Here is a 27,143-nt window from a genome sequence, read left to right as displayed (position 1 = left end):
AAAATAATGAAGGAAGTACCTGTAGGGGGAAGAGAATTAGCTAAAAGACCTTTTCAGAACACACAATTGACTTCACTGAATTTCCTCAAGTACAGAAGTTTAAATATTTATTAGTTATTATCGATCACCTTACCCATTGGATAGAGGCTTTTCCAACACTAAAAGCAACGGCAGGAACTGTAAGTAAAATTCTGCTAGAGCAAATTATCCCACATTATGGTGTAGTGAATACAATCGATTCAGACAGAGGGCCTCATTTTACTGCTAGAATTTTACAAAATGTAATTGAAACACTCGGTATGACTTGGAAGTTGCATACTACTTGAAGGCTCCAAAGCTCAGGAAGGGTAGAGCGAACTAACCAGACCCTGAAAATTATACTTACCAAGTTATTAGATGAAACAGAAATGAATTGGGTAAAATGCCTCCCATTAGCCCTGATGAGAATGAGAACAAAGCCTAGATCTGATATGGGTATTTGCCCTTACAAAATGATGTTTGGACACCCATTTTTGACTACCTGACATTGTATGGGGACGTATGAAGAAGGAGAAAAAGGTGTGAAAATGTACCTAAACACAACTGTAAAAACATTAGAAGAGTTAAGAAGGAATGGATATCTCCCCCAAAGTAGTCCCATTGATTTTAAAATCCATAAATATCAACCAGGAGATTGGGTATTCATTAGATCCTGGAAAGAAGAGCCATTAACCCCCAGATGGGAAGGCCCATACCAAGTTTTATTAACTACCAAAACTGCAATAAGAACTCAAGAAAAAGGGTGGACCCATGTCACTAGGGTCAAAGGTCCAGTTTCTGCTCCCACAGAACAGACAATGGAAGATTCCAGTAATGCTAAGTCACACCTCTTGTTTTTATAAAATGTTTTTCTACCGCTCTAATCTATGAACTGTGTTTTAAAGATATTATTTATAAACCTGTTATTTAATATCCTATTCAATCCAGTATTAGTGTTAAAGTTAGGATAAAGAGCTATTTAAATATTTATTGTAATATTTCTTATTAAAGTCTTACTACTAGGATATGTATTGACAGTTTTTGATAAAACATTAATAGAAACTAATTGCAATTTCTGATACTTCTCATTATGCAATCTGTGACAAGGAGTCTCCATAAGATAGAGCATTCTCCCACCACAGTAGTGATCTGACCCTAAAACGGGAAACAAATAACAAGTCAACACAGGGAAAGAGTGGGGTAAGACGAGGATACCGGTAAGAATGTAAGCACAGGGGGCAAGCCCAGATCAGGTGACAGTGCTCTTACCCTCTGAAGCTGACCAAGGACCATGAGAGTCAAGAGAGTAACCTGTACTGGACCCCTGTGGGTGCTGATAGCAATAGTGACTGTGAATCTCCAGGAGAGCTCATCAAATTCCTGTGATAAGTGCTATCATGCTATCTATACCGGGAATGCACGGAGCACAGTTCTCAGATTCCACAGTAATCGTAACCCTGAGTGTGTTGACTTGCCACAATTACAAACCTGTGTAGAAGATGGAAAAGCCTATTGGCTATTTGAAAATGAAGGGACCCATAAACAGAAACTAGTGGGGGAATTCCCTACAAGGGAGAAATGGTTATGCACTGATAAGAAACCAGGGAATAAGGTCTTTAAAGGACTGGACTTAAAAAAAGAGAAAGAGATGAAAGGGGTGATTAAACCAGGAGTAGAAACGACATTAACGAATGGAAAGGATTTGTTTTTAGATGTGGTAGGAAGAATTAGCCATGAGTTCAATGTGTTGAATTGCTGTATATGTGGGGATACCAGCATGCATCAGAAATATGGCCCTGGGAAGGAATAATGCTCAGCCCTCAAGTTACTCTAAAATTGATGAAGAATCTAAATAGAGACTGACAACCAGACATCTGATTCAATCTGCAAGCTCCCTCAGGAGAGTGACTGCCTCCCTGTGTTCGGTCCCGGAGGCCAGGGCCTGTCATCTGCAGTCCCAGGTGGCATTGAGGGCTACCCGGTGCCTCAGGCTGGTGTGACCCTAGAGCAAAACAAGAGGAGACAGTGGTAGGTGGTTGTTTCCAAAGTCACATCCTTCAGGGGCTGTGTGCCCTGCGTGTCCTTTGTCCAGCCCAGCCCCAGAGCTAGGCATCAGATGCAGGTACTGCTGCTGCCCCTGCTGAATTCAGCAAGGATTTGGTGGTTGGTTTCCATCCCAGCAGAACCAGTCACTTATGACCACTGCATGCACTTGGTGCAGAAGTGAGCTGTGATAGTCTATTATTTTACATTTTGTTCTTCTGTAGTATGTTTTAGCATTCCTTGTTATAAGTTTGTATTGGTTCGTTCTATGTACCCTGTGAGAACCCCAGCCTTGTTTTGGGGCCACATGTGGTGGTGAAATTCCTCCTCCAACCCGTGCTTCCAAAGAAAAACTCCGCAGGCATAGCTGTTCGGTCTCAAGGCAGTTTATTGCTAGTTATCTAACAGATTATGTTCTTGGACTGCAGCTATTTGATCAGTGGCCTGGGTAGAGGCACACACACACCCTGACATCCTCTCTATCTGCTGTCTTCTTCGTCTCTCCCCCCGCCCAGGACTGCTGCTATCTTTTATAAGATATATTACGTATAACATGTTTACAATTATTCCCCAATACCTACTACCTACGTTGCCAAGTGTTTTTCTACTCTAAACCAATCTGTGAGTGCCAGCATCACCAAGAACATGGAGGCAAGGAAGAAGAAGGAAGAAGGATGGGTTCAGCCCACTTTCCTCCATCTTAGAACTTCTGACCCCCATGTACAAAGTGAAAACCCCCCTGTACATGTGCTAAAACCCCCCTGTACAATACTAAAAAAATTTCCCCTCTACTTCGTAACTACTTATACTATACTATCTAACCTTTTGTGATTGCTTGTTCCACCTCCAAAGTTGGTAATTCATTCCATGGCTCAAACTCAAAATCACAGTTGTTTTTCAGCTGTCTGCCAGGGTCTAGAATGCTTCTGACCAAGGCCTGGAACCTCTAAAAATGTCTGAGAGACATTTTGAGTTCCCACAGTACCCCATTTGGTTCAGTCCTGAGTTGTTTACCACAGTTTTCCCCACCAAAATGTGTGTCAATCCACCTGTATAGCTGCCTTGTTCCCTTGTCTTACCCCTGTCTCTCAAAGACAGCACACTCCTTTGGTTCTGGAGTGTTCCCTGTCTTTCATCCTTTCCTCAAAGCAGAATTGGATTGTGAGTTCTGCTCTCACCCCGTGTTGGCTTCTGTTGGGGAGCCCTTACCCTGCAGCCCTCCCCTAATGCCCTCCTATTGCTCAAAGGTTGTGTCCTCCCTGTGTTCCCCCTCCCCTTTAAAAGTAGCCCCTTCAGGGTCAGATGTGTCACTTGCTCTGCCCTCCTTCAGGATGAAGTCTTTGGAGACTCGGACAAGTGTCCTTCCCTCATTGCTGTGCCTCGGTTTCCTCGTGCTCTGTGCCTCTGCTGTGCTCCCCACGCCGCAGCAATCACCGCCACCCGCGGCAGTCTCGGCACAGACTCGGGGCGGCCGCTCGCGTGTCTGCCCTGCGGCCACCAGCGGGACAGCCAGCCGGCCAGCCTCCGTCCCGTGGCCAGAGAGAGCCAGACTCGGTGAGCCTGGCTGGCGTGTAGTTATGTGGGTCTTTTTGTTCCCTTTTGAAAAATGGGAGTTTATGCTGCTTCTTTTCCTGTTGGTGATATCCTCACTAGACTGTCACTACTTCACAAATATTATTATGGTGGCTTAGTCCCTTCTTCTGGCAGTTCCATCAGGATTTATGAATTCTTCTTATCAAGTGCCAAGGACTTTTGCACCTTCAGACCTCTTAAATAAGGTTTTAAATCAGATCTGCTCTCTTCCTTTGCCCAGTCCCACCTTTGCTTCCTGCAGCTTGCTGTGGCTAGATGTGAGGACCAGGCACATCTCAGACATTCTGACTGTTGTGAAAGAAAAGTTGTGATTGGAAGAAAGATCCTGTGGAGGTGGGATAGCCCTGTTCTAAGTGAACTTTTCTTTCCACCTAGAGATGCCCATCCTACACTCACATACTAGAGATCTGGATGCTCATGGGTAAACAAACTGGCACAAAAATTTTAGTTTGCATAAGAGGCATACAACACGCTAACTAAAAATTTGATCCTGCCTGCAGCCCTGTTTCCTCTTTTTCTTTTTGTCTAGCTATCCCAGATCCATACTATCCGTGCAGTAGTATCAATGTGGAACCACAGATTGGTAAACTTCTTTCTTCTCTTTCTTCTCTTTTATGTCTTTCTTTCTCTCCTACCTTGCTTTGTCTGGGCAAAGTGCACCTATCATATTTGACCGCTTACTCTGTATTGGAGTGTTATGGTTTGACACTGGCACAATGCCAGTGTCCCTATGAAAATGCAATTTTTCAACTGAATGCTGTGAAATGAAATTGAGAACAGAGCAAAGCAGGCTTAAGCTTAATAACAGAAAAAAGCTTTATTAAGCTATTATTATAAAAGAAAAAAAGAAAGAAAAAAAACTAGACACAAAAATTAAAAGGAAAACCTTGCAAAGCATTCTTCCTCCTACTACTTAACTCTAACAAACTACAGTGAGACACAATCTGGACCCCAATCAGGTTTCCACCCTCTAGGCAATCGATACTTAGTCTATTGAGGGAGAGAGGAGTCTCTTTTGTGCCACAGACCCCCTGAGAAACACAGCAGCCACATCATGTGTTTCTATGTCACACATGGCACCTCCTGGAGAAGTTTGCCATGGTGACCCTTTTCCTTTCCATGCACAGTGCTCTTATCATGAATGCATGGATGGACAGACTGCTTTTAGGATTTTTCTTTTTAAGGATGCCCTGCCAAGAGGGGAAAAAACAAGAGTTTAGTTTTTTAATTTTTGGGACCACAGTCCCCCCCACCATTTTCTTCTGGGGCCGAGGGCTTAAGAGCAGAGATCTTCTTCTCTTCTTCTTCTTTGAGGACAGGGGGCACTACTACAAACCTCCTAACTTTCTTCTGTTCGCTCTACTTCTGTCTTTTCCTAGCTGAAGTAGGTCTCTTTGGCTCACTGGCATCCTCTTAAAATACAGTCTCTCTTGGAGGAGAAAATTGGTTCAGTCTATGGGTATTAAGGAGAAAGTCTAGCCAAAAGCTACTCTATCATCCCCTCCCATTTAGAATTTCTAACATCCCAGGGTCTAAGCTGTCTCTCTTTCCTGTCTCTCAAACTGAGGAGGGGAAAAATTTTACAAAGCTTTTATTTTTCTGGAAAGGTTAAAAGTTCCAACTGCCAAGGATGGCTCGATGCCCATACTCTGGCTCCCACAGGCAGCTGGGCACCTTGTGGCCCCCCCGCTCTTCTCCTTCCCCACGGTGAACTGCTGACAAGCTGCCGCTCCTGCCTCTTTCTCTCTCTCTCTCTCTTTCTCCCTCTCTCTCTCTCTCTCGACTCTGGGGGGAATGGAGACATCTCAGATTTCTCCACCCTTCCATCTGCAGGGTGCCAGCCTGGTTCCAGTCCCTCCACCCTTGGGCCTACCTCAGTCAGGCCATGGGCCTTCCCCTCCTCACCCAGCCACGGCCGGGGCCGGGGAGGCTGCACTGCACGCTGACCGGAACCAAAGAGAGTGAGTTCTCCTGGGAATTCTGCTTTTAACCCCTCTGTGCTCTCAGAGGTGTGTCCACTTTCAATTGGTCAATATCCAAATGGACCTCCTCCTTCCGAGAAAGTTCTTTTTCTGTGTTAAATGAGGACATGGAGTTTTTTGCAGCAATTGTAAGCTTGTGTAAATGTAAGGGCTTGTTAACCACCATGAGTGAGACTAAATAGAGGACTTCTTGCCAGAGTAAAGATGACGATATAATAAAAGTGCAAAAGTTCTCTATCGCCTAGACTGGCGTCTTTGAACAGCCAGATGAGACTTTATATATTTATATTTATACCCTGCATGGATCTGGGTTTGAAATCTCTGTCATGCCCACGGTGGACACATGCTGCATAGTAGTAGTCCATTTTTTAGTCCTTTGCTGCACTCCCATTTCTGGCCTGCAAGAGCTGAGTAAATTGACCCTGGTTTTTGTGAGCCTAGTGTTTTCGTTTCTGGGCTGTATAGCTCACTGAAATGCAAATTCCATGTCTGCTGTGGAGAGTTGCTAACAGCAAACAGGGCAAATGATCCAAATAGCAGTTTCAATGGAATTCTCCTCTGTCATTTGGTTCTAGACTTCCTCCTGAGGTGCCTCAGTGCCTCAGGTGCCAGTCTCACGGGAAACAGGAGTCAAGAACAGGAGTTCAGCCAGTGGCTACAGGAAGCAGAGGAATTTGCAAGGCAGGTGAGTGCTGGAGGTGATGGAGGCCTGCCAAGCTGCCTGCTCTTGTCTTGCTGCTGAAACCTGAACTTCAGTGCTCTTGAGAACAACACTTGGGCCTAAATCCCGCTGGAATCAGCATTTCTTCCAGGGATTGGCATTTGCTGAGGAATGGCTTACACTGCTCATCCTCTTGGCAGTTAACCGGGACCTAGTGTTAGAAAGGAGGAAACTGAGTGAGTGTGTGGAGTTTCCTGGGAGGCACCTGTGACAGCAAGCAGCATTCCCAGACTGCTCTCAGAGGGAAAATCCCAGCAAGCTCGTCCTGTCACTCGGTCCCTTCTTTTCCAAGAGCGAATGTGGCTGTAAAGGAAGCGTTTTCCAACTGTATCCTTCTGCTTTGCTTTGTGGGGGTGGAAAGCCTTCCCTGAAGGTGGCCCTAGTGCATCCCTAAGTGCTGGCACAGGAAAAGGCCCATTTGTTCTCCCACCAGCTGTCATTGCTGGCTCAAAAGCAGCACCCAGCTCTGGAAGAAGAAACAGCCCGTGGCACAGTGGTGCCATCCCTGCCCAGCCGGGGCTCTCTGGCAGAGCAGCAGCAGCAGCAGCAGCAGGGCTGGCCTTGGCTTCACCTTGGAAGCCAAAAGCCTCCGTAAATCAGCAGTTTCTTGGGCTGCATCAGCTCCTGATGCTGGCTGAATCCTGCTAGCTCTGACTGCTTCCTAAAGGTTATCAAGGTGGCAGCATGGACATACATGCAGAGCAACCAGCGTCCAATAAACGTGTAAAATTAGGAGGGTTTGTGTGGCATTATTAGGGCTGTCATGCTGATAGTGCCTCCTCCACAGCTTGTGTGCAATGCCATTGCTGGGCCACTTTGCTCCCCAGGCAGTCACCCCCAGCCTCATTCTCTGGCTGCTGTTGCATCCCAAAGCTCAATTGCCCAAGCTCCTGTGTTCCAGCTCTCAGGCTGCAACACCAGCCCGCGCTGTTGCACGTGAACGAATGCTCAGTCTCCAGTTCACTCTGCTGGCAGAAACGACTTTTGCTAAGACGTAGGATGTAGAAAGTAGAGGAAAAAATTGGTTGGAAACTCTTGGGGTGGGGGCAGGCTGCTAGAGCTTTCCGCTGCTTTCCTTTGAGGACACAGCAGTGTTTTGTGAATAGTGGGCAGAAAATGGTATGCATAGCTATGCAGACTGTTTTGTAGGCAGTGCGTGTTTGAAACTATTGCCTGATCTGTAGCCCTGAGGAGATGAGGGTCACTCAGCAACATTTTAAAGCTTTGGGATTAGGACACTAGTAAGGCACAAATGTGGTGTCTGTAGCTCCAAAGGCATTTGTCATCTAGTCAGACATTTCTTGAGAACTGTCCTGACTTTCAGTCTGACACACAGAGGGAATTTTCATCAGGACAATATGCAGCCTGAAAGTAAGCTTCTGAACTTTTGAAGGCTTGTGGTTGCTCCTTTTTCCTGAGCCTGCCTTCCTAAGGTGTGCCCAGCGGCTGAGCTCTTTGCTCTCTGCCTCATGGTCTCCTCCCTTTTAGGTGGGACTTGCCCATTTTGCTGCACTGATTTCCTCCCCACAGCAGCTTCTATGTTGCCCCACACTGGGATTTGATTTCCTTTCCCTTCTTTCTGTGCGTCCATTAGTGTCAGATCTCTGTGACTCTCAAATGTGTGCCCTGCCAAGGAAGCTGCCAGAAGTGAGTCACAGGCCCCAAAGGCTTCTTGGAGGTGCTGTGATTGTGCAGCAGCAGTGTGCTGTGTGTGCAACAGGTTGGTTACTTGGCTTTTTCTCCCCACTTAGGTGTCATTCTTCCTTCAGCAATCCCTACAATGTGCTGGTTGATGTTAGCCATACAGTAAATGGGCAGGAATGACAGGCATTCCAGTTTAGGGAACCATCCGGGATATTAGCAAAATTAGCCAAGCACGATTTCATCCACAGGATTTAAAAGCACATTGAAATTTGTCTTTAGTGAGAAGCAGTGCTGGCCGAAAGGGCACGTTGCCTTTGGTTTCCTCCCATCCTGGTTGTCTCTCCGTGTTCAGCTTGGTGTACAGGGTGTATGGGCTTGGTGCCTGTTTTGTGTTGCTCTTGGTTCATTTGAGCTGTGGGTTATGGACTGCAGGGGGCTTTTGTGCTGCTTTGGGGCAGAGGAGATCTGTGCAGGCTTTTCTTTTCTGTCAGCTGCAGAGAAGGTTTGGTTGCTATGCATGAATGCACAGAGCAAGCGGGAACGGCTGCTATTGTGATGTCAGCAGAGGGCTGCCACGTCACAGCGCTGTCAGCAGGAGCTTTTCCTGGTGCCCGCAAGGCCTCAGCGTCCAGAGCAGCTCTTGGCGCGCTCATTGCAGGAGGATCACCTCAGCTGTGCTGTTCTCAGATTACAGCGGGTGTCCTTGTGTGGCTGTAGTTTCTTGCACAGCTGGTGGAGTTGTGCAAGTGTCCTGTTTCTCCCCTTTTCTCCTTGCACAGTCAGGGGACTTGTGCACGAGGGGGTTTGTTTCCTTTGTTTTGTTCCCCTGGACTACGGACTTGAGCAGCACTGCTCCAAGGATGGAGCGAGTCCGTAGAGCAGTCAGCAGCGCCTTTTCATTGGTGGCTTCTCGGAAAGCTTTTCGTCGTTTGACTGGTAAATCCAAGTTTTTCCTTGGGGCAGCACATTGAAAGAAAAATGGCATAAAGATGCCATCTGTTGGGTGAAGCTCCTGTCAACAGCTTCACCTAAGAAGGGGGTGTCTCTTGCCTAGCAGGGTGTGGGAACTTCCAAAATGCAGACGGGGCGAGATTTGCAGGCATCCTTCTAAAAACTGTTTGGTTCTCTCCAGAACTGAGGAAAAGCATCTTTTGTTCTGCATTTCATCTTTTAAGGATGTGCCTGTCTAAGTGCACCCACAGTGTGTGCTACAAGAGGGATTGGCTTTGCGCTGAAGGGCAAAGTGCCGAGCAGCTGGAGCGTGCTCCTGAAGCCCGGAGCTGGGCCTGGGCTGTGTCCCAACAGAACTGCGAGCGCCAAGAGGGCTTTGGTGGGAGCTTTTGTGGGGAATTGTGCACAGCAACCGCGTGGGACCTGCTGCGTGCAATTGACAAAAGGAAAAAGCAAGTCCAGGAAAGAGAGGAGAAAAAGGCTGCTTTAGCTGCAGGCTGGACAACCAGCTCCAATGCAGGCAGTGACTTCTAAGGAACAATTTGCATCTTCTCGGTCAAGTTTCTGGTTCCTTAGTGGCAAAGCCGAGCAAAAGGTAGACACAGCCTAGGGTATTGGCCTGCAGTCTGTCTTGCTGTGCTAAAGAAGTGTTGCTCCCGGAGGGGTGTTGTGAAAGGAAAATGCTCTTTGCTTGGCTGGACTTGCTCTGTGGGACTCCTCAGCACAACAGATTTCTAACAGCACCTGGTTCATTTTCCCTTGTTCCCGACAGGTCGCCTCAGAGGGGGAAGGAGTCAAGTGCACGCTTCGGTGAGTGGGACGGGCAGCCTTGGCATTCCTGGTGTCTGAGGATTGTGGAGTAAGCTGTGGCCTTGGCCTGTTGCAGTAGAGCGCCAGCCTGGCAGGCTGAAAGAAAGTCCACAAAGTCAATGTGTGCACAAACACTACCAAAAGGATTCCATCCGTTTCCTGCTTTTCCATTGAAGAGGTTTTCACAAAAGAAAATCAAGCTCTGCAGACAGGAGGCTGCATGCTGATTGTAGGCAGGCTGAAATTGCTCCTTCAGAAGCATAGGCAATCCCATCCAAACATTAGTCCCATTAGTGCGCTTGAACTGAGTTGTAATGACTGAGCATCCCAATTGTTTCCAAATTCATGTTTTCTGCTTAGGAGAGCTGAGGATAGAATTCAGGAGCAATAAGGGTCTAAATGACAGGTTACTCCCTGTCCCTCACGCTGCTGCCTGTCTGCAGAGCACAGCAGCAGCAGCAGAGCCTCCTCTGGCTCGCTCTCTTCCTGCGGAGGCTAAAGGGGAGGTGTCCTGTCAAAGGACAACAAACCTGCATGTCCAGGGCCTGAGCATCCTGCAGCAAGAAGTGGCAGCTTTGGTTGGTTGAGTGCAAAGCTTTGGTGCAGTGCAGAGCTGCAAGTTTCTGAGCAAGCAGCACTTGCCCTTTGTGGCTGAAGATGGCTGATGTGGGCTGGAGTCCTGCCGTGACCTAGCTCTTCAGCCCAGCCACTGACCCGTGGGAAATGGGATCTGAACTTTCATATGCAGGCATCATTTCCCTGGCCCTGTCACAGGGACTCTGAACTTCCCTTGCTGTGAGGTAAGCGGTAGCACAATGTCTTTGAGTGCTCCTGGTGCGAAAGTCAGCCCCTTTGTGCAGTCTGTGCAGGCTCCCTGCTGGCAGCAGAGGGAGAAGGTGCCAAGGCGCCGTTCAGAGCCCTGTGGGCTATGGAGGAGCCACTGTTGCCTGCAGGGACCTACCCCTCTCCATGGCCTGTCTAAGTAGCTGCAGTCACTGCTTCAGCTACACCCTTAACTTTGACATGACCCAAGTTTGTTGAGAAGGGTTCTGAGCAGCTGTGCATGGCAGAGGCAAGGTCTGTCTGTGAAGGGCTGGAATGCAGTTCCTATTGCCTACTCTGAAAGGCCTGAAATCCTGAGGGGAAGCCCGTTGACCAGAGCTGAGCAGGGAAGTGTTCCCTGCTTCTCCTCAGACATTTCCAGAGCAACTCAAGAGTTAGTTGGGACATAAACACCACCTAAACACCACCCAAACGGCCCCATACAAAAGAGTTTGCTTTCAGTTAAGCTGTGTCTCTGCTTGCTGCTTCTGCCAACTGTCAGGAGCCAACTTCCCTGCTCCTCATTGCTGGTTTGTGCTTTTTCCCTGCCCATTCCTTGCAGGCCCCACTGGGAGAGGTTCTGGCCAGTCAGGACTCCTCGTTCCAGGCAGGAAAGGCGGAGCGGCAGCAGTGCACGGATCGAGTGCGCGGCGCCCGGGAGCTGAGGTGCGTGTTAAGCTTTCTCACGTTCTCTAAGCAGGGCTGGGTGCTGCTGGGCTTTAGGAGGTTCTGGGCCAAAGAACAAAATTGGCTTTTCACCATTTGACTTGCTCAGCACTGACGGGAGAAGGCAGCCCAGGGCAGGTCTGGCTGCCGACCGACCTAGAGCAAATCTGCCTCCTGGGACTCACTTCTCAAACCTTAACAAAAAGCAGTCTGAACTAGACCAGAGTAAAAGCAAGAGAGGTTCAGGCTGGGCTTCAGGACAGCAAAGCACTGACCTGCAAAGGCACTCATGCAGCAGAACAAGTGCCTCAGAGAGCACGTGCAGATTCCACCCTTGGAATTTGGAAGCCCCAGCTGGATAGAGCCTTGAGCAAATGCTGACCCCAATTGCTTGGAGGTGAAGACTGGGCTAGAGGCTTCCTGGGGTCTCTTCCAGCCTAAACCATCTTGGGATCCTTTGGTTATTGAACTGGAAAATAGTACCCACCTCCTCCCCAAGCTATGACTTGCAGGCTCTTTGCTTGTTTTGCTAGGGAAAGCAGGAGCACTTGTGGGACTGCTCATTTAGACTAACCAAGCGTGTCTTAGGCAAGGAAAATCTTTTGCAAGTCCGGTGCCACCTGTATCAGAAAGGTACCTTGGGCCTAGCAGGAAGCTGTTGCACTGAGAGTACCTGAGCTTTCTGGAAGTCTTCTGTGGCTTGTGGAAGCTTGTTTGACCTCCTCAGTGGCGACTCTTTCACCTGCACGAATGACAAAGAGAGATGCGGGTCTAGGCAGGGAATTGCAGCCATCTCTTGAGGTGGAAGTAGAGGGCTGTTGGAAGGCCCTGAGACTGCCTTATGTGGGGTGTGGTATGTAGCGCTGGTTTTGCAAGGAGACTGTGTTGCACTTAAAGGCTTGTTTGTGTGTCCCCTTGTCGCAGATGGAAGGAGTTGGCTGCATCTGAGAGAAAGCGCCACTCCTCACTAGAGAGGGCGTTTGAAGTGGCGGCACAGAGCGCGGAGGAATCGCAGCCTCAGAGGGATCTCCTGCAGGAAGCGGTTCCTCTGGTGGCACCAAAGGTACGCTCACTTGACTCCGAGGCAGCACTTGTGGGAGAGGGATTTGTCCTAGCCAGACCGCCGCAAATGCTGCTTCTGGCAGCAAGCTAAGACTGAGCCTGTGTTCTTGGTGTTGTTGTTGTTGTTCCGCTGGAAAAATGCTGCCCCCCACTTGCAGGTTTGCCGCCCGCAGCGGCCAGCCCAGAATGGCCTGGAGAAGCTGCTCCAGGAGTTCTCTCTCCAAGGGCAGACACTGTCGCAGGTGTGCAGAGAGAAGGCGGTGCTGGTGAGAGAGAACGCTGCCCTGGAAGCCCGAGTGAGAGCCACGGAGCGGGACCTACGAGGCATTTCAGAGCAGCTGGCAGAAGCCAGGTAAAGGCAGGGAGGAGAGCCAGGGTGGGACATTATTGAAGGTAATTACAAAGGTGGTGAGCATTACCACCAGTCAGGATTTTCTGCCTCCTGTGTGTTCTCCTGATGTTTCTCAGACGGGGAGGAAAAGAGACATGAGAAAAAAGAAAACGATATTCTGACCTGAATGTTATTTTTCTGCCAACTCAAGCTCTCCAAGCTCTTTTGGGCACCTGCTTGGGACCTCTTGCACAGTCCTGCAACAAGTGCAAAGTAAACCAACATGGCACTGACTTGACTACCAGTGAAAACCGTGCAGATGTTTCCTGAAATCGGAAGTTTCCCTCTGGTTTTGCTTCCTCCTTTGTTGCAAAATCTGAACATCAGATTTGCCTTGCCAAATAGTTTGACGTGGGATTTCAGAATTCAAGGCTCTTACATGTGAATGTTGTGAGTAGGGTGCTGACCCTTCAGCTGAAGATGGAGGGTCATGCTGCAAATCATGCAACCCTTCAGAGCTCACTCTTGTGGAGTAGGATGCAGGACCTAGAGTAGCTTAATAGTAACAGCAAGAGCAGCAGCAGCAGCAGGGAAAGGTCTTGTGACTTCTCAACAGTCTCTAGGGATCCTTGCTGAGCACTGATACTTGCCCACTTGCCCACCCACTTCTGTAACCTGTCAAGGTCCCTTTGGCTGGTGCCTCTTCCTTTTTTTCAAGACTGCCAAATCATCTGAGCACTGCTGGCTTAGTGTGGGGATGGCTGGGCTCCAGGATGGCTTTGATGAATGGAGACGAGAGATCTCTGAAGGCTGCTCTTAGAAGATGAGGTTTATTAGGGATGGAGAAAGGTCTTGCTTGGAGCTACCAGACGCAGCACGTATCAAGGTTTGAGAGGATGGGGAGGGGAGAGACAAGGGGTAGAGAGGATGCTCTAGGAGAGGCTGGGAGTTCTAAGACGGGGGGAAGATCCAAGAGAGCGTCTGGCCCCTCGGAGACCCCTTCTCAGGGGGCTTCAAGGTGGGCTGGAACAAGACTTGGGCGAAAGGGGTTACAGACACTTGATGTTTCAGGGGAGGGTTGCAGGTGTGGGATGAACCCTGGGGGTTGAGATGGAACAGTCCATTTGACTTTTAGACTTCTTTGTAGGTAAGGGTATTGTCCAGCCAGTAGCGGGGATTGTTTTCAGCTTGGCTGTACTATCGTAAATCTTTTGCCAGGCAATTATATTTATCCATCCTTTCCAACAGCTTAGTTAGCCACAAATAAAGGTAGCAAGTGTTCTTGTTCATGATCTTCCAATGATTTAACTGGCAGGATACCTGTGTGTCTCTCCTTTTTCTACACAGTTCTTGTCCAGATAAAAACCTAGTTCTGGATTCCTACTCATGCTGCTAGAAGCTGGAGGTTTCACTATATAGTTTGGTGAATTTCTTGAGTCCCTTTTCCTTAGAGAGTGCCTGGCAAGCCAAGTACCTCTATGCACATGAGGAATGGCATGAAACATTGACAGGTCAGCCAGGAGAACATGGTTCTCTCCCTCTGCAGAGTGACCTGGAAGTGCTGATGAGCTGAGGGCTGTGAGCAGTGGCTGGCCTTTTGCTCATTTGCACAGACTTTGTGGGCACAGCCACCCGTGTGTGATAAGTCAGGCAACAGCAATTGGAGCTTTGTCCACTGAGCTCAAAGTCAGCTGGGCTTTCTGTGCTGGCCTAGGTCATGAGGAAAGGCTGCCCAGTCACCTGGAGGGGCCTGCTCTGCTATTTTAAGTGGTAAAATTGTCCTGCTTTATCTGAGCTTCCATGCAAGCTGTTTGGCAGCCTAAGGCATAGGGACCCTAAAGCACATCTTAAGATGTACCTCACCGGAGAAACTGCCCCTGTGTGCCAGGAACAATTGCTCTCCATCTTCACAACTTGCAGGTCAGAGAAGGAGAGCCTGCAAAGCAGCCTGCTGGAGGCCCAGCAGCACGTATCAGAGCTGGAGACGGCCAGGAGCCGCCTGGAAGCCCAAGTGCGCACGGCCACGCAGGCCAAGGAGCTGATAGTGGGTGAGAGCCTCGTGCGCTTTGTTCTGCTGATCGCCCTGCCCAGTGCAGTCGCTGCACAGGCAGCTCTGTCTGCAGGGCTTGTGAGGAGGGAAGGAGCTGAGGGCAGGTTCCTCCTTGCCTGAAACTGAAAGGGCTTAAGGTCAGCAGATTCCTCTGCTTGTGCAGTCTCTGACTGTTGCCGTGTGTCACCTTTGCAGAGGATGTGAGGGGCCTTCGTCGTGAGCTGCTGGCTGTAAGATCTCTCAGCAAGCAGCAATGTGAAGACATGGCTCAACAGCTCCGCTGCGCAGAAGAGCAGTGCAGCAAGGCTCTGAGACTCTGGCAGTCTGCTGAGGAAGCAAAGAGAAGGGAGATTGTGCACAAACTGGTAAGAAACAGTACATCTCTGAAGTTTTCCGGCGAGTTTGGAGGGCTGGCTTAGCAGAAGAGCAGCCTGAGTATGGGCCATGGTCTCAAGCATCTGCTGTAGGCTACACATGGCTGGGCCAGGCAGCAGAGGGGTTCAAGAGCTCTTACTTGAAGGCCTGTGAAGACCCAGAGGACAGTGCTGGGACAGTATATGCAGGCACAGGTTCAGCATGGGCATAAGGCAAGTTCCCCAGGAGGCTGGGTGGTCAGCACCCAAAGCACGGCAGCGAAGGGGCAGCATTTTCCCCACAGCCTCGTGCCATGCAGCAGACTGCTGCTGACCTTGCTGCCAGCTGCAGTGCCAGCAAGTGGGTTCCTTGCTTTCTGTCCTTCCGCAGTGGACAGAGGTCTTCCCTTGGAGCCTGAAGCAGTTGCAACAGGCCTCCTGGTGCTGGTGCTTCAGCTGGTGGCCTGTCTTGTGACTGGCTCATCGAGGTGCTGGTGTTGTCCTCATCCTGCAGTCCATCTGCAGCTTTTCCTTGACCAAAGGGCAGGGGAATTTGAGGACAAAGCCCTTGAGAACAGGCAGAAATCCTGAGGAGAGGGGGCCCAGAAAACAGGCAGCCATCAGAGCAGGGAAGGAAGGTGACCTCTCCTTTCCTTACACATGTTGGCCCTCCTCCCACGTGCTGGAGGGCACAAAGCCACTAGTGTGCCCTCTTTGGGCGCGGGGGTTTTTGAAAGGATGAAGCTTCTGTTGTTTCCTTTGGGGAGCATTGGTGGGACTTCATCTGGATGTGTCTCTTCCACTCATCAGGAGAGACAGCTGGAAGAACAGAGTTTGAAGGCACAGGAGAAGCTGGAGCAATGGATAAATTTGGTGGCTGAGGTACAGAGGGGACAGGAGAAAAGGCTGCTTGAGATGAAGCAGTAAATTGCCATCATGCAGCCTGGATGGGAAAAGAACCAGGGACAGTCAAGAGGCACAGAGTGTGAAGAGAGAGTTTGTGTGTTGTTTGGGACTCCTCGGGGCTCCTTATGGGCACTGCTTCTCTGGACACTGTGTGTCTGGCTGGGATTGCCTCTTAGCTGGCCCTTGGTAAATACAGGAAGGAGAAGAAAATACTTTTGGAAAGCATGAGCACATCAATCTTGGTTGCCCCACAAGTGGTGTGTGGGACGTTTAAAGCCATCTTCTCTTTGTTTATGTGCAGCTCCAGTGCCAGAAGGCTGCTCTAGATGATAAGGTGCACCGGCTGCTGGGAGATGTAAACGAAAGCCAGCAGCAGCTAGAGCAGCTGAGGCAGGAGCTGAATAAGGAGCGGGAGAATGGACAGGTGAGCCTGACTGGCCAGGTAGCAGAGGGAAGGGCAGTGGTGGGGTCATGAACTGGAGATGTGAGGAAAGGGGAGGCAAGGACCATTGCAGGCACTGGATGCACTGGAAGCCTGGCAGGCTCCAGCGCTGAGCAGCAGGAAGAAGAGCTAGGATGGAAGGCTTAGAGCTGGGTAGAGATGCAGGAGGAAGTGGCTGAACACAAGTGCTTGTGGGAGTTCAAAAGAGGAAACCTGAACAAGATTGCAGATGCCAGTAAGATTCCTCTTGATGGAATATCCAGGAGAAGCTGCAGGCAGAGTTGCGGGAAGCTCAGAGGAAGATGGAGGCAATGGAGAAGAGGCACAAAGAAGAAGTGGAAAGGATGCGCAAGGCCCTGCTGCAGTACAGGCTGGCTGCACGAAAGCGGGTGAGTGAAGGAGGAGGAAGCACTGCAGTCATGCAACAAGAGGTCTCTGCCCTTGCTGCCTTTCCCTGCAGAGCAGCCGGTGGATGGGAGCAATGTCTCTGACCGCCATGCTCTGTGCTCTCCGTGGCAGCTGCTCAGAAGGACACTTAGTGGGTTGCTGAATGTCAGCTGCTGCCCTGGGCAGCAGGGCTAGTGCTTTGGCCGGTGGGCCAGCAATGCTGGGAATGTATTTCTGCTGACCTCTTGGTGCTGGCTTTGTTTTTGGAGGGCTCTGTTCAGGCGAGCGTGGTGACCCACGCAGATTCTGGGCAAGTTGTCCCTGTCCGTGGTGAATGCAGTCCTGAGAACGGGGTGAAGTGTAAAGTTGTTCTTTCCCTTTCGCAGTCTCCACTACGGCTGACTGTGAGAAGCTGTAGTCTCAGACCGCTTCTTTGGCTTGGACTGGAGGTGCAAGAGTTGACAGCTTAGCTTGCAGCCTAACCCCAGTGCTGTTCCTAAGGGCTTGCCTTTGAAATGCTCTGTCTGGAGCATCTCTGCCAGGCACCTTTCTGACACAAGCAAATTTCTTGTCGCAGATGAATGCAGGAGCTGCCATCCAAGCTGTGGCTGCAGCAGCATCCTGGGAAGAAGCCTCCTCTCCAGAGCATGAAAACCCGAGGATGAGCAGTTCTCCCCGCTCAAGCCAGGAGAGAGAGGAGCATTCCCTGCATCTGCTGAGTACGTCCTGGGGATTTCTTGTGCCATCGAGCAGTGTATTACAGTGTGTGTGCCTCAGCAAGAGCTGCAGCACGTGTTCCTCCTTGATTTGGTGCTGGGAGAGAAATATTGGACTCTCTACAGAAGCCACTGTGGTGCTTGGATGCAGGCAGGGAGCACTTGAGGCGTTCCTTTTGCCTTTGAGGGCAGCTGGGCGTGAGTGGGCTCTGAGCTTCTCTCTACAGTGAAGACAAAAGCAGGGATTGTTTTGGGAGCAGCAGGAAGGTGTGACCTAGCCAGTGATGCAGAGGTGTGTGTGCTAGCCTGGCCAAACTGAGCAGAAGAGTTGACTTCCTAGATTTCCTTTAGACTCCTGACTTCTCACCAGTCATTGGAAATGACCAAATACTTCAGAGAAATTAGTTGGCTGTGGGGCTGGTTTAATGCTGGTGTTGTTTTTATGACTTTAGTACTACTATTCCTTCTACAGCTGCTTTTGATAAGAATGCTACAGTTTGGTTAGCCTGACCTCCTTGAAAAGAATGGCAGGTGACAGCACAAATTAGAGAGGAGGAGATCTTTTCAGTACGCCCCAAAAATGAAGAAATTGTATTCTTAGAACTATCTCAAGTAATCAGAGAGGAAGAGCTCTTTTGAAAGTGCCCCAACAGAAGAAAAACAAGATACTCTTTTTACAATTCCTGTTTGATATTTTAGTTGTATGCTTTGGAAGATGCATCAGAGACACATCTATGGGGCACAGTCAGATAGAAGTGCCCTGCAGGCAATTCTCAGGAGGAAGCCTGCAGCCCCTCTGCTGCATGTTCCTCTGGTTCCAGGCATGTTGCCACTGCTAATGCCCAGCTGGTAAATACCCCAGGAACACTAAGCATTGGCCTCAATCCCTGCACAGATCGTACTCTAGGAAAGCACAGCAAGGCCTTGCTGATTCTGCAGCACAACGGAGTTGCTCCTTGCAGCTGGTAACAGCTGCCAGTGCAGTGCTGTCAGAGAATAACCACCAAGGTACAAAACAGAGCCCAGTTTACTTTGTGTCTGCCATCAGCTGCCCTCAGACAAAAGGTGGATTGATGTAGTCCTCCGTGGTTTCTGAGGCCAAAGACAATCATGTTCTGTCTTGAGTGGGGCCAACAGCTTGTAACAGGGCTTGATGTGGCTCTAGCTTCTTCCGAGTGGCTCTCAGTGGCCATTTGTGGGCTTTGCCAAGCATTTTGTCATACGTGCCCTGCCACCGACAGCTGGTGTGAGTGCAGGGGCTGGAGCCTTCCTTAGCTGTGGGGTTTCAGCTGCCGTCCCGTTGCTGCAGCTTTGCCTGGGCTCGTGGAAGGATCAGCATCTCATTTGTGCAGGTGTCTGTGTCACGGCAGCGCCTGAGGAGCAGCGCTGTCCTTGTCACCCGTCTGGCTGCGCCCGTCTGGGGAGATGGGGCACGTGGGGGGTGTTCAAGGGGCTGAGCCCCGTGCTAGTGACTGCTGCAGCCCAGGCTGAAGACAAGCACTTGTAGTTGTTCACTGCATGGGGAACGGGCAAAGTCATCTCCAAAACTTATCCTGCTGATAAATGAGGAGAATCCTAATTCTTAGAGCCATTGTTGTTGGTTATAGCATGAGCTGCTGTTCTCTAAAATGGTCAAGGCATTCTTTAGGCTGTGCTGAGAGGTAGAGAAGGTGCCCTTCTCTCCTGGAATTAACTTTGCAATATTCTTTCTGCTCTGCAAAAAGCAGCTGTTAAAAGTTCATCCAGATCCCAGGGTGCATTGAAACTTTGCAAGTATGAAACCTTTTGTTGAATCTCACAAGAGAGTGTTTCTTCCCAGGAAAATGAAGTGTCCTGATTTTTCATCCCACCTTCCTGTTTGTAGATGACATCCCCTTGCCTTGGGGCCTGTTCTTTTCTGCTCTCTGTCTGCTCTGATGGTTTTCCCATGGGCTTAGTTTCCCCTCAAGGCAGCCCTCCAAAGGAGTGTGGAGAAGCAGACTCTGTGCAGGCCAGGCATGCTACGGAGCTGCCTGTCTTGCTGGGGCTGCTGCTGCTGTTGTTCTTGTTGATGCTATTGTTAGCCAAGCGACCATAAATTGCTCAGTGCCCCAGAGAGTGCAGCTGGCTTTCAGATCTCCTGGAAGTCAGGGTCTCTGTTTTGAAGTTGGCTCCTTGCATTTGGTTTCTTTCAGGGCGTGTAGTGAGTGTGGAAGATCCAGAGAAGAAGTACACTGGATGGGAACTCATTGGCAGTGGGTGAGTGCAGCCACGCTAAGTTCTAAGGAGCCATGGGCCAGGTATTTTGGTGGTGCGGTATCATGTGGGAAGTCAGGCAAGCTGCAAGCATCTTCAGAGCCTGGCTTCAGATTGTCCCTGTGTCAGTGCTGAGGCAGTAGAAGGCATCATGAAAGATAACTGGATGCTGGCAATGTCTTGCCTGCCTGAAGCAGCAGGACCTAGAAGCCCTTCTGCAAGCCCTCAAACATGTGGCACCAGTTTGCCTATTTTCTGCAGGAGATACGGTTTTCTATGATTCAAAGTAATTTGGCCACACTCATGAAGGAAGAGAAAGCTGAGAGAGCAGCTTCCCACCTGACAGCTGTCAGATAGCAGCTCTCAGTAGCATTGCTTTCCACTGTTTTGCTGAAAACAAGATTCAGTGGTCAGGAAGATAAGAAAGGCTTGGCAGAGGGTTGCTGGGCTGCTGGGCCATTGGCCGAAGAGTGGACAGCCCCTGGTGTTTTAGAGACACTGCAGGCAGCAGAGAGCTCCTGCCTGGGCTGCCTTTTGCTTCTCAGCACTGAATAACTTCTCTGTTCTTGCCACTCTTCTGTTTCTAGGGGGTTTGGAAGCATTTACAAGGCCTTCAACGCTGCCACAGGACGAGCGGTAAGTGCCAAGGGCCCATGCAGATTTGACAGCCCTTGAGTGCTTTCCCTTGTGATGTGATCTTTGGCCAAAGCTTTGGGCTGCCTGACTTTGCTGCAAAGGCTGTCCCGCAGGAGCAACCTGTCCAGAGGTGGGCTGCAAAATGCATTTTGGACAGACTTTGTCCTTCCTCCCTACCTGAGTTAATGCAAGGATGGCGGTGGTGTCTTTCAGAGAAGGATGCGCTGGCTTGGACTTACTGGATAAATATTCATAGATTAGCTGATGGCAAGAGCTGTCATTGCGGCCCAGTTCCTCTTAAGCCCAGGTTCCGACACAGAAAGGATTTCCCATTGTTTTCCACCACGTGGTTCAGCTTGAAAATATAATGCAGGACCTCAAGAAGGAGAGATCTTTACCGGAGCACAGTTTTGCCTTTCAGTCCTAGGGAACCCAGTTCACACACACACACACACACACACAGATCAGTGGGAAGAAACTGATGAAGAGCCTTAACTGATACAACGTTGTGTTGATCCTGTGTCAGAGACATTCCACTACAGAGATGCCATTTGTACTGAACAGACATGGAAGTGTCTTGGAGAGTCCTGCTGTTTTGTGGGGCTATAAGTTCAGAGTCCTGAGTTCTCCTTTTTGGCTCTCAGCAAATACAGCTCCATCTTCCTGGTAGTTCCTTGTCCACCCGCAGTGCTGCGCTCAGGAAGTGCACTTGGAGGGAGGTCGAGGAGGCGTCCAAAAGCCCTAAGCCCTGCTTATGACCTGGGGTGCATCCACAGTGCACCACAGAAGGGTTATTCCCTTTTAAACCCACTAAATAATTACAAATTACAATAATTACACAGTATAAACCGTGTTCGAGGTTGTTCTTCAGAGTTGCAAAACCCAAACGGAAGAAGTTAGGATGTGCTAGGATTGTAATTTTCCTTTGAGTTGCCTTGGAGCTCATTTTTGGACAACATATTTGCTGTCATGTATGTATGTGTGTGTTTACTTTGGCACACAATCAAGAATGGCAGCCATCTCTGAAAGGCTGGTCAAAGCCCCTAGAAATGCTAACGTCCTTCCAGTGCTTTCAATTTATCTTCACTGGAGCAAAATTACTTTGGCCTTGCAAAACATGTGTCAATGGTAATAGTAGTGATAAACAAAGTGTGTTGGAGGAGTGTGCAGGACCAAAGAGTGCTGTTAGCACTTTGTGGTTGATGGTTTAGTGTCCATTTCCACCCAGGTGACAAGGCATCCAGGCCCGTGAATGCACGGAGGAAGAGGCGCTCATAATGTCTGCTCCTAATGGCTTTCCATGTCATTGTAGGTGGCCATAAAGGTACTTAATCTCCAGCACCAGGGCTGCGAGGATGTGGTGAAGGAAATCCTGGTCATGAATGAATATAGGAGCCCCAATATTGTCACCTACCTAGAAAGGTCAGTATTCTGGCAGAACATGGATCTTTCAATTCACATCAGTCTACTCCTGTACGAGGCATGGGAGGAGATTACATTTTGTCCCCACAAATGCTTCCTGGCAGAAATAGCCTGCAGATTGATCTCAGAAACGTGTCTCTCTTACTAAGCCAGCAGCATGTATGTTCACTCGCTGCATGTTGTTCTGCCGTTTTGGGCGTGATTTTTTCCAAGTGTCGGAGGAGAAGTGCTGAGAAAGCATGACAGAAATGATTTCCCTTGCACTGTTTGCACTGTTTTCCATTGCCTTGCATGCCAAAAGACTAGGCTAGGAGAGACATAATTTGTCAGGTTTGAAATTGTTTTTCCTGTTTGTGACTGTCCTTTCTGCAAGGTTTTCCAAAGGGCGTTGGCAATGCTGCACACCCACCTGCCCTGAGTAAAAGCTGTGCATACTGTGCCTCCTTGCTGCTGGAGTTAATGGTACAATTTGTGTACGAAGAAGATGAAGCAGCTACTGGGATGTGTCCGCTTCCAGATGAATCTCTGCCGTCACAAAACTGCTGCTTTCCCCTGCTTGCCACCTAAACCGTCTCCTTTTCCACGGATGTGCCTTCCTCATTTAGACGGCACAGATGGCAAGCACTGGATAGCCTGGGTGGAGAGTGTCTTCACTTGATTCCCTCCTCACTTACCAGTGACCTGGACACAAAACTCAGCTGTAGTCTTTTCTTCCATGCGGCAATTTAGCTGTGCACATTCAGCTCCATGCGGTTGCTTTTGTCTTGCAGCTACCTTGTCAATGAGTTTGTCCTGATGGTGTTGGAGTTTATGGACGGAGGCTCCTTGGCCGATGTGATAAGCAGGGAAAGGATGGCTGTAGGACACATGGCAACAGTGTGTCGGGAGGTAAGGGGTGCTGCTTGTGCTTGGGATGGCTTGGACAGACTGGTCCTTTGAAAGCGCTGCAAAGTGAGTGATTCCATGTTCAGAGCTCTCTTTCTGTGTTGCTCTTATGCTGCGGAGAAGAAAGAGCATCTGGACTGGACTGCCTGCCAGTGTCCCTGCTCTTACTCCAGTCTCTTCTGTACACTTCTATCCCATTACTGAACTCTCTGTCTCGTTTTCATTGTCATTTTCTGTTCTGCACTTTGCCTCTCCAAGCCTTTGCCTTTCTGCAATACCTTCTTTGCCTGGAAGCACAAAGGCGCTGGTGTCCAAGTTTTAAACCAGTGGCAGAGCCAAAGAGAGACCGGTCTGTCACCGGTCTCAACTTCAAAGGATGTCATGGCACCCACCGTGGTGCTTGCTACTGAAAACTGACACATGAGCTACTTCCAAGTGGGTTGTCCCTTGTCCTCCAATCTCCCACCTGACAGTGATCCCCTTGGTAGCCAAGGCAGAGACTTTTCCTCTTTTGGAAAACCATTGTTTGTCCTGCGGACGGGGAGAGCGCATCCACTGCAGCAGGGATTGCTCTGACTGGCTTTGCCGGGGACAGTCCGGAGCAGTGACTGATGTGTCTCCCTCAAGCGCTGATATGCCCTCCCTTGGAAAGATCCTGCTCTCCTAGTGTGGCAGCAGCAAGCTCTTCCTCTTGCCCAGCGCTCACTGCTCCTTTGAGATCTGTGAATCTTCAGGAGCAGACTCCTTTTGTGTGTGATGAAATCAGAGCAGACTCACTTCTGGCCTCCTGTTTCTTTTTTCTCTCCCAGTGCCTGCAAGGCCTGGCTTTCCTGCATGCCAACCAGGTGATCCACAGAGACATCAAAAGTGCAAACATCCTGCTGGGCCGGGATGGCTCCGTCAAGCTGGGTGGGTATTCTTGGTCAGGCGCAGCGCTCCGGGCAGGCGCTGTGGGGCTGCTTTGGAGCGGCTGCGGGTGCCCAGCAGTGGCGCCGGGGAGAGGGCAGGGAGCACTCTGCAAGCCCAGGGCGCAGCTGTAAGGTGCTGAGTGGGCTAGAGAGCAACAAGGTAGCAGGAGTAACTTTGGTTTGTGTGTGCGTTCCTTCCAAAGGGAGGGAGTTTCAGTGTAAAAGTTGCGGTGGGTGAGAAAAGGCCACGGTGGGAATCGTGGGGTGTTACTAAGTGGACAATTGCCCACGTCCTTGGCTGCAGCCCTGAGGAAAGAGAGCCCAGCTGCTTTTGCAGCTCAATTCAGCACTGCATTCTGAGACATAGGCGTCCTGAGGAAACCTTTTCCTTGGTTTCCTACCTGAAGCAGTATTTGTTTTTCTCCTCAGCTGATTTTGGCCTCTGTGGTCTGCTCAGCCCTGAGCAGAGTAAACGGAGGTCGATGGTCGGCACCACTTGCTGGATGGCACCCGAGGTGGTGAGAGGAGAGCCCTACGGCCCCAAAGTGGACACCTGGTCCCTTGGCATCGTGGGAATAGAAATGGCCACAGGAGAGGCTCCTTATATTCGGGAAAAGAGTGACACGGTAAGGTGCAAATACGCTCAGAGAGCGGCGTCCTTCTGCTGCGTGTCCATTAGACAAAATCCCATGCCCACAGCTTGTAGTGCTTCCACCAAGGCCCTCTTTCTAAAAACATCCCTGGGGCTCGCATCAGCTGTCAAGGGAAGACCTGTTGCAGCTTGGAATAGCTGGGGCTGCACTGGAGCCTTTTTTCCTTTGGGAGAGAAAGGTTCATCTCTAAAGCTCTGCTAGGCAAGAAGTTGACTCTGCAGACTGGAGCTTAAAAGATGGGCTCTAGGTGAGCACTGAAGGATATGCAAGATTCACATTGAGTCTCATGTTTCCTTTTGCTTCAGGCTAACTACCTGATAGGCAAGCAAGGGGTACCAGATCTGCACAAGTTCAGGCTGCCCTCTGGCTTGCGTGCATTTCTGGGTTGCTGCTTGCAGATGGATGTGGACAGGCGAGGCTCTGCCGAGGAACTTCTGCAGGTACAAGGCAAAGCGGCTGCAGCCCAAGCAGCTGTTCCCTGTCAGGGTGTGTACCTTGGGCAAACTCCAGGGCTTCAGATGGGCCTCCCCCTGCATCTAGTAATCTCCACTCCGGGTGCTTTTCCAATGAAAGCCAAGTAGGATCCAAGACTGTTTGTGGCTAGAAGGGACCAGCGAATGTCATCTAGTCCAAAATGCCAGCCACCGGCAAGGACATCTTGAAGTGGATGAGGTTGCTCAGTGTCCCATCCAAGCTGACCTTGAAGGTTGCTGGGCTTGGGGCTCCTCCCAGCTCTCTGAGCAGCCTGTGCCACTGTTTCAGCACTCTCCTCGTGAACAGTTTCTTCCTTAGAGCCAATCTGAATGGAGTGTCTTTTAGCTTAAACCATTCACCCTTGTCCCCTTACAATTGGCCCTACTAAAAGATATGTCCCCATCTTTCTTAGAAGCCCCTACAAATATTGAAATGTCTCCTTGGCGCTTGCTCTTCTCCAGGCTAAACCAGCACAACTCTCACAGCCGTTCCTCAGAGGAGAGCTCCAACCTTCTGGTCATTTCTGTGGCCCTCTTTTGCTCTTGGGTGGTGTATTCAGGCTTACCTGGTAGCAAAAGGAACTGAAGTATTGCAATGCCAGGGACGGGGCCTTGAAGAACACGACGAAAGCCGTCCCTGCCCAGCGCTTCTGGATTGGTCTGCGGGAAGCCGGGGGCTGTGGGGGAGTTCCCTGTGAGAATCTGAGGGCACTCAGCTTGTCCCTCCTGCCCCACTCTTGGAGGTTTCTGCCTCTAGTTCCTGCCAGCCAAACAGGGACAGCTGAGCAGGAGTTGTGCCAGCCCCATGTGCTGCCTGGCCCGGTGGAGTAGATGAGAATTGCTGCGGCTTTGCCGCCCGGTTTTGTGGCCGATGAGGAGCTGGTGACCTGGCCACTTCCTTGGCTGTTCCTGCTGAGAAGGAAGATGCCAGGCAGCACAGGAGGTGGGGGCGGCATGCCACGGCAGAGCCTACTCTCCCTGCATGCTGGAGCTGAGCAGATCTGAGCCCTGCTGCTTTGTGTCCTTGCTCCTGGCTTGCTGCTGAAAACCTGCGTGCCCAGTGGTCCTGAGCACAACATGTGGGATCAATATTTTTTAGAGCTCTTGGGAGTCTCCTGACAAATGTCATATGCCCCACATCTCTTTTGGACACTCAAATAGCCCATGTCTGTAGAAAAGAAGAGCTGGAATACATCTGTTGAGTTTCCTGAAAGGAACAAACCCTTTGGACAGCAAGCAGCAATCCCACAGTGCTGTCAGGACAAAAATCCCAGCAAGTGATGAGACCTTGTAGAATGGACTAGCCCAGTTCCGGGCCATGTTTGCCTGTGCTAGCAGCATCCTGGACATGAAGGCACACGTGCTGATGGTGCCCTCAGTCCTATGTTTGTGTATTTCAGGGTGCTAGAGGAATCCAGCTTGACCCTGTTAGGAACAGAGTTTGGAAAAGAATGCTTCCTTTTTCCTCTCTCTCTTTTAATTTGGTTTGGTTTGTTTCTTTTTCTCTTTGGGCAGCATCCATTTCTCCAGTTAGCAGAGCCTCTCTTAAGCCTCTTCTGACAGCCTGATTGCTGTCATACCTGCAGCAAAATCATGCAGGAAGCAAAGGAGATGGCAAGGACCACTTCAGCACTTGGGGCAATGAACCTCTGAGAACAGGTAGAAATCCTGAGGGGAGAAGGCTAGGAAACGGGCAGCCATGGGAGCAGGAAAGGAAGGTGGCATCTCCTTTTCTCCCACCTGCTGATCCTGCTTTTGAATTTCTGCTTAGGACAGCATTGCTGTAGGGCACAAAGTCATACTGCTGTGCCCTTTTCAGGTGCGGGGTTGTGCACGGCATGAAGCTTCCACTGATTATTTGGGAAGCTTGGCTGGCACTTCATGTGGAAGTGTCTTCCTCCCCTCACCAGGACTTGGAAGGGCAGGGTTTGGAGGCACAGCAGCTGCTGGCACGCAGCTGCTCCTTCTGTACCTTTCTGGCAGAGGTACAGAAGGAGCAGGAGAACAGGCTGCTGGAGATGAAGCAGAAAGTTGCCAACATGCAAGCTGTAGAAGCAAAGTTATGAAGGAAAGCCAGTCAAAAGGCAAAGGCTGTGAAAAGAGAGTTGGTGTGTCATTTTGGACTCCTCTGTGCTCCATATGGGCACTGTTTCTCCGGACTCTGTCTGTCTGGGGGGCACTGTCTCTTAGGTGGCCCTTGGTAAACAGTGCTGGAGAGACCTTTGTGTCTGCAGGGAGCAGTCTGGTGAGAGGCTAGCAGAGTGCAGGTTTGAGGAAGGCAGGAATGGCGTTGCAGGGCCAAAGAGAATGGGAAACGCAGAGCTTCCTCTCAGAAGGAGGGAGGTCCAACGGGAAGTGCCCTGCAGAGCCAGGCTAGAGCTGTGGGAGAGGGCTGGCTGTCAGGCTGCTGAGGAGGTGCCTGAAGCTGCTGAGT

This window comes from Lonchura striata, chromosome Z, assembly GCF_046129695.1.
Source record: "Lonchura striata isolate bLonStr1 chromosome Z, bLonStr1.mat, whole genome shotgun sequence".
Lineage (NCBI taxonomy): Eukaryota > Metazoa > Chordata > Aves > Passeriformes > Estrildidae > Lonchura > Lonchura striata.
The sequence above is the reverse complement of the archived record's forward strand: the minus strand, read 5'-3'. Positions refer to the sequence as shown.